Source organism: Chiloscyllium punctatum, chromosome 14 (genome assembly GCF_047496795.1).
Source record: "Chiloscyllium punctatum isolate Juve2018m chromosome 14, sChiPun1.3, whole genome shotgun sequence".
Lineage (NCBI taxonomy): Eukaryota > Metazoa > Chordata > Chondrichthyes > Orectolobiformes > Hemiscylliidae > Chiloscyllium > Chiloscyllium punctatum.
In genome coordinates, this window is record NC_092752.1 from 88,000,883 (window position 1) to 88,008,700 (window position 7,818).

Here is a 7,818-nt window from a genome sequence, read left to right on the forward strand (position 1 = left end):
TCGCCCCAGTTATAGGGAGGATATTATTAAGCTGCAGGGTGTTCAGAAGAGATTTCCCAGGATATTGCTGGGTCTGGAAGGCCTGAGTTCTGAAAAATGGCTGGATAGGCTGAGTCTTTTTTCACTGGAGCCTGGAGGTTGAGACATGATGCTATAAAGATTTATGGAAAAAAAAATGAGGTACATAGATCAATTTAATGGTAGTTGCGTTTTCCTCAGGATGGGGGAGTCTCAAGAGGAGGGGCCACATTTTTAAGGTTAGAGGGGAGAGGTGTTCAAAAAAACAGATATGGGGCAATTTGCTACACAGAGGGTGGTTTGAGTGTGGAATGAACTTCCTGAGAAAAGGGTTGATGTGGGTACAATTACAACATTTAAAAGATATTTGGATAAACAGGTGAATAGGGAAGGGTTGGGGTGATATGGGCCAGCAAAAGCAGCTGGGAAGAGTTTAGTTTTAGATTATGGTGAGTATCAACTGAAGGGTCAGTTTCCATGCTGTATGGCGTTATGACAAGAATATGGTTTGATTCCATTATTGAAGAAAGGATCAGGGCTGGGTCCACTGATGTGCATCATCGACATAAACAATTTGGTTGAAAATATAGGAGTGATTGTGCGAAAGTTTGTTGATGATCAATTGAGTGGTGTCGTGGGCAGTAAATACGGTTATCAAAGGGGATACTGACCAACTGGGCCAGTGGACCAAGGAATGAAAGATGGAGTTTAATTCAGCTGTTGGATTTTGTTAAGACAAACCAGGGAGGACTAATACAGTTAATGGAAGGGCTCTGGCCAGAGTTGTTGACCAGAGAGAGAAAGAGAGAGAGAGAGAGAGAGAGAGAGAAAGACCAGGGGGTGCCAGTTACATTGTTCCTCTGAAATGGCATCACAGGTGGACAGGGTGGGGAAAGCGACATTTGGCACATTTGCCGACATTGGCCAGCACTTTGTTACATACGTTGGAGATATTTGTAACATTGTCCTAAATATTTCACTTGGGCAGAGGAGGCCAAGGGGTGACTCTAAGAATGGTGACTAACCAAGGGTAGGTGAGTCTAAAACGAGAGAGTATAAACAGGAGGTGAGAGAGCAAGGATTTAAAGAGGGAGCTGAGGGGGGAACATTATCCACAGAGGATGGTGCATAGACGGAACAGACTGCCTCAGGCACATGGGAGAAACAAGAACAATTACAGCATGGAAAAGACATTTGAGCAGGTACATGGAGAGGAGAAGGTTTGAAGAGCTAAGGGCCAAAGGCAGGCAAATGAGACTCATTCAGTTTAGGTAACATGGGCAGCATTGAGGAGTTGGACCACAGGTTCTGTTTCCGTGCTGTATCACTCTGTATCCAGTTAAAGAGGATTAGTGTACCATAATAAGGCATGTTGTAGACACTGAAGCAAGTTACAGCGATGGGGATGGTAGTCTGGAATGCAGTACATTTCAAATATGTGGAGGGACTATTGGGAATGGAGCAGGTTACAGGGATAACTACTGTTATAGGAGTTAAAAATGACTGAAGACACTGGTGCACAAGCCATGCCACAGATACAGTGTTGCAGAGTAATGAGTCTTAGTACAGTGTTGGAGGGAGAACGCAGAACAGAAAGATCCCAGGCAGCATTCACAAACTCTCGTCGGAGACCTACGCTCCCGTCTGTTGTACTGATGCTCACTAAGACAGCACAGGACTGAATTGATAACTATGAACTCCCGATGCTGTCTCAGTGCAACATAAGTTAAAGTAGACGTGGTGATTGAGCATGGGGTGTAACTGTACTGTACTGTGCTCCCCCTCCAGCACTGTATCTATGTCATGTCTTGTAAGTGATGTTTGGAGCCCTCTCATTGCTCTCTGCTCTGTGCACTATGAGTGATCTTACCTCACTGCAGGATTTATTGAAGGCTCCAGATCTCCCTTCCCTTTGTCTCTCTGGCTGACCAACCATCTTCAATGAGGTGATGGATGAGACACACAGCAGTTGGGAATTCTATTGAGTCAGTAACTTCTTGAGTACCTACAGGAGACAGAGAGATAGACAGAATGGGAAATTAGACTGATGCAGTGAGGGTTACACAAGGAGAATGGAAATGAGCCCAAACAGATATCTGGAAAATCCCAAACTCCATCCCAGGCCGGTGCTGTTGCGTCTCTCTGGAGTGGAGAATTCTGTTAGCTCAGGATCTAGAGTAGCTGCAAGAGTGAGAGACGCTGACAGAGGCAGCAATTAGACCCACACAGTGAGGGTTACCACATGGAGAGAGACTAAGTGATATCACTGGAGTGCTGGAAGACTTCAGGATCACACAATCATGTTGGAAGAATGGGTTTAGCTTCATGTGTCAGTGCTCAGGGATTAGCAACCAGTGAGCAGGTGAAGTGATGGCGTAATAACATTATTGTTAGGGTATTTGTCCAAAACCTCAGCTAATGTTCAGGAGAGGCAGGTTTGAATCCCACCATAAGATATGGTGGAATTTAAAATCAATAATTTTAAAAATAGCAATGAACAATCGATAAACAAATATGAAACCATTGCTGATGTACAAAAATCACAATCCCTTCGATTAGATTCCCTACAGTGTGGAAACAGGCCTTTCGACCCAAGAGTAGCCCACTCAGACCCATCTCCCTCGACCTAATACACCTAACATTATGGGCAATTTAGCATGGCCAATTCGCCTGACCTGCACGTCTTTGGACTGTGAGAGGAAACCGGAGCATCCAGAGGCAATTCACGTTGACACGTGGAGAATGTGCAAACTCCACACAGTCGCCCGCGGCTGGAATCGAACCTGGGATCCTGGTGCTGTGAGGCAGGAGTGCTAATCACTGAGCCACCGTGCCACCCACTTGCCCTTTCAACAACGAGATCGGATCATCCTCACGTGGTCTGCATGACATACCCACAGCAAAGTGTTTGCCTCTCAATGGTCCTCTGAAATGGCCAAGCAAGCTACTCAGCTCACGGGCAGCTAGGGATAGGCAATAAAGGCTAGTCAGCCAGAGACACCCACATCCCCTACCTGATTTATAAAAAAATCCAATAGGATGGTCCCACTGGAACCGTGATGGGACCAGTGTCCTGGCCAATCATGACAGTAGGTTTATGGACAGGGCTTTAAACTGACAGAGAGGATGCAGGGGCAGGGTCCAGGTGAAAGGAGCTTTCCAAATTCAAAGAGAAAAGGTGAAGCATCGGAACAGTATGGGGATGTGACTGAAGGTAATCAAAAAGGAACACGATGGGACAGCGATTAACTAAAACTGTACTTCAGTGAATAGGTTTGTGACAGGAAATTGTGGGAGAGTAAATTATGTTTTTTTTTTCAATGGACGACGTCTTATCAATAAGGTAGATGGATTTGTGACACTGAGATAAAAGAGGTTTAGATAACAGAGAGACATGGTTACAGGGTGAACAACAGGTGGACATAAATATTCAATGGATCACAACCTTGCGGAAACTCAGGCAAAATGGGTAACACTAACAATAATGGATAACAAAGGCATCACAGAGAAAGCATTTGGTCTCAGATCATGAAGTAGAATCAGTCTGAATGCAAATTCTGGCTACTACTTGCCAAGGACACAAGCAGCAGGACAGTTTTAGCCACCAAAAAGCATTCCGCTGCTCATCACTGCATTACACAGGAACTCATTGGAATTTTTTAACAAACACATTGTGATAATTTTGGGAAACATCAATATTCAAAATGTGGGACAGTCACACTGGCAAGAGTGATATTGGAAGAGGAGTTCAGAGAATTAGTTTTCAGTGTTTCTTTGATTAACAAATTGTGCAACTGGCAAGGGACGTAACTATCTCAGAGCGACCATTGTGTGATGAAACTTCGTGAATGAGTAATGACACCTGGAGAAATCCTCTGGGAAATTGTGATAAAGTGCAGTTTAAAGAAATATAAAGTTTTAAAGTGAATCACAGAAAGGACAAGCTACAAGCAGAAACAAAAATAACCAATAACATGAGTTTGAGAGGAGAACTGACCAAGGTAAACAGGCTAAACAGACTGAAATATGTGTCTGTCAATGAACAGTGGAAAACATTTGAAGGAGCAGTGTAAAACACTCAACAAAAGGACATTCCATTGAAACAGACAAATCCTCACCAAGAAATCCCCATCGGTCCCTCACTCAAGTAAAAAGGATCATATCAGATTATCGGGCTTAGAGGATCACCAAAAAGTACTTAAAATCCTGAAGTGAGAGAATGTTTTAGGAATAAGTTTTAAAGGGATTGCAAAGGGTCTGCTCGCAGGAGAAGGTCAGATGGAAGAGGGAATAATTGTCAAGGTTTTATGTCACAAAAGGAACCGGGAGAGCTGAAGGTGCTGGAGGTGGTGAGAGTGTTACAGAGAGTGGTCAGGGTCTAAACGGTGTTCCAAAGCCAGTACAGATTGTTGTAGCTGGAGGGGTTTGCAGAGGTAGGGAGGGATATATGTATTTTTATTTATTCATTCATAGGATGAGGGTGTCAGTGATTGGACCAACATTCTTTGCCCCACTGCTAATTACCCAGAGTATAGCACAGAGTCAGCCATATTGCTGTGGGTCTGGTGTCACGTGCAGGCCAGACCAGGTTAGAATGTCAGATGTCCTTCCCTAAAGGACGTAAGTGAACCAGATGAGTACTTTCTACTGGTCAACAATGCTCTTATGGTGGCCTCACCAATGTCCTGTACAGCCACAACATGACATCCCAACTTCTACTCTCAATGCTCTACCCAAAGAAGATAACCACCCCAAACGCCTGCTTCACCAACCTGTCTACCTGTGACACCACTTACAAAGAACTGTCGACCTGCATCCCTGGGTCTCTGACTGACAACACTACCCAGGGCCCGAACATTAACTGTACAAACCCACCCTGGTTTGTTTCACCAAAATGGAACACCTCACCTTTATCTAATTAAACTCCATCTGCTATTCTTCAGCCCACTATCCCAGTGTACTATTTGAACTGTTGTATCACAGATAACTTTCTTCACTGTCCACTTTACCAACAATTTCAGTGTCACTCAAAAAAGTTACTTCCCACAAAACCAATATTCCCATCCGAACCATTTATCCAAATGACAAACAACAGTGGACCCACTCCACCGCTGGTCACATGTCTCCAGTCAGAAAGGCAACATGTCCCCCATCACCCTCTGTCTCCTACCATCAAGCCCAATTTGGTATCCAGTTGACTAGCTCCTCCTGAATACCATATCCTTTTACATTGATCTGAGCTTATTACCCAGTTTACCATACAGAACGTAGAACACAGAACAGTACAGCACAAGACGCTTCGGCCATGATGCCATGCCTATCTTTTACCCGACTGGAAGATCAAACTAACTTACATACCCTTCATTTTGCCGATCCAAGAGTCTGTTAAAGTGTCCCATTACACCCACCCACCACTCTCTGTGTAAAGAACCTACATCTGAAATCTCCCTTACCCATCCTCCAATCACCTTACAATTATGCCCCCTTGTGCCATGTATGCCATGGGATAATGAGGTCTCTCACTGTTCACTCTATCTTTGGCTCACACCATCTTGTTCACCTCTACCAAGTCACACCACACTCTTCTTCACTCCAATGAGAAAAGCCTTAGCTCCCTCAACCTTTCTCCATAAGACATGCTCTCCAGTCCAGGTAGCATCCTGGTAAATCTCCTCTTTACCCTCGAAAAGCTTCCACATCCTTCCTGTAATGAAGGGATCAAAACTGATAACAATATTCTAATTGGGATCTAAACAGGACTGTACAGAGCTGCAGCATAACCTCATTGCTTTAAAACTCAATCCCCCAGCTAATGAAAGCCAATACAACATATTCTTTCTCAACAACACTATAAGTTTGGTGGCAAATTTGATGGATCTCTGGTCATGAAATCCAAGATCCATCTGTTCCTCCACACTATTCAGTATTCTGCCTTTACCCCTGTATTCTGCATTCAAGTCTCACCTTCCAGAATGCATCACTTCACACTTTTCCAGATTTGACTTCATCTGCCACTTCTCTGGCCAGCTCTACATCCTGTCAATGTCCCATTGCAACCTCCAGCAGACATCCACACTATTCACCACTCCACCAACCTTCATGTCATTGGCAAACCTACTTACCCACTCTTCCACTCACACATCCAAGTCATTCATAAAATCATAAAGAGCAGACATTTTTTGACCTCTCCCTGCAGAAAACCACTGGTCACTGATCTCCAGGCTGAATGATTTCCATCTGTCATCGCCCTCTGTCTTCTAAGGACCAGGAATTCTGTATCCAGACAGGCAGGTTTCCCTGTATCCCATGCTCTGCACTTTCTCAATGAGCCATAAATGTGTTTTGTCACATTCTCAAAGGATTCAATAAGATTTGTGAGGCATGACCTGTCCCTTACAAAGTCATGATGACTTCCTCTAATCAAACTATGGTTTTCCAAGGAATCATAAATCCTGTCTCCCAGAGTCCTCTCCAATAATCTGCACATCACAGACAGAAGACTGACAGGTCTGTGATTCCCAGGATTATCTCTATTCCCTTTCTTGAACAACGCATGGCTGATTCACCTAACCTGCACATCTTTGGGTTGTGGGTGGAAACCGGAGCACCTGTCGGAACCCCACCAGACATGGAGAGAATGTGCAAACTCCACGCAGACAGTCGCCTGGGGCTGGAATTGAAATCGTGTCCCTGGTGCTGTGAGGCAGCAGTGCTAACCACTGAGCCACCGTGCTGCCCCATGTAACTCTCTCGAGCCCTGCTTCTGATCCTTGGTTCCTCAAACTTAAATTAGCTTCCTTCTTCCTCTTGACTAGATGTTCTCCATCCCCTGGAACCATGTCAAATACTTTGCTGTAGACAACGCTGACTGCTCTGCCTTCATTTATCGCTTGGTCAACTCCTCGAAGAGTCAATCCGGTTTGTGAAACACGGTTTCCCACTCACAAAGCCATGCTGACTATCTCTAATCAGCCCTGGCCTTTCCAAATATATGTAACTCCTTTCTCTCAGAATCTCCTCCAACAACTTACCGAGCACTGGGCTCACTGGGTTGTGATTTCCTGGCTACTCACTGCAGACCTTAAGTGATGGAACAGCATTAGCCACCCTCCAGTCTTCTGGTAGCTCATTGTGTGTATTGATAAAATAAATATATGTTAGGAACACTGCAATCTCTTCCCCAGATTCCCACAATATTCTAGGATCGACCTAATAAGCGACTGAGGATTGATCTACCTTTATTTGTTTTCAGATTCCAGCACTTTTTTTTTCCTTTGTTGAGGATTCTTTCCAAGACATCACTATTTATTTCCCCAACTTCCTGAGCTTCCATGTCTTTCTCCACAGTAAATTCTGACAACACTATTTTGTCTAATATCTCACCACCTCCGGACAGTTAAGGTGCCCTATTCTTTACCAAATTACTCTTTAGCCCTTATTGAAACTTGTGTAAAGTTTTCTGAAAATTCAAATAAATCGTATCTTCAGTCCAACCACTCCTACACCCGTATCTACTCTGCCATTTATATTCACAACAATAAAAATAAAATCCAACAGGCTCAAAAACACATCCTCTTTTTTATTAAAAGTGTTTCTAAGGGTCCAGTTGTTGTTCATTGACATATCCTTTCAAACATATTTCAGCTCCTGACCTACTATAGGCTAGCACTGTTTGGTTTCAGACTGGCAGCAGAAAGGGTTATGGGAGTTCATGTTTATCTGAAAAAGGTAGCTTACAGGTTCAACAGGTAATAGATGTTTTGGAAATAAGCAGGGTCGTGGGGACTGAAGGACATTATG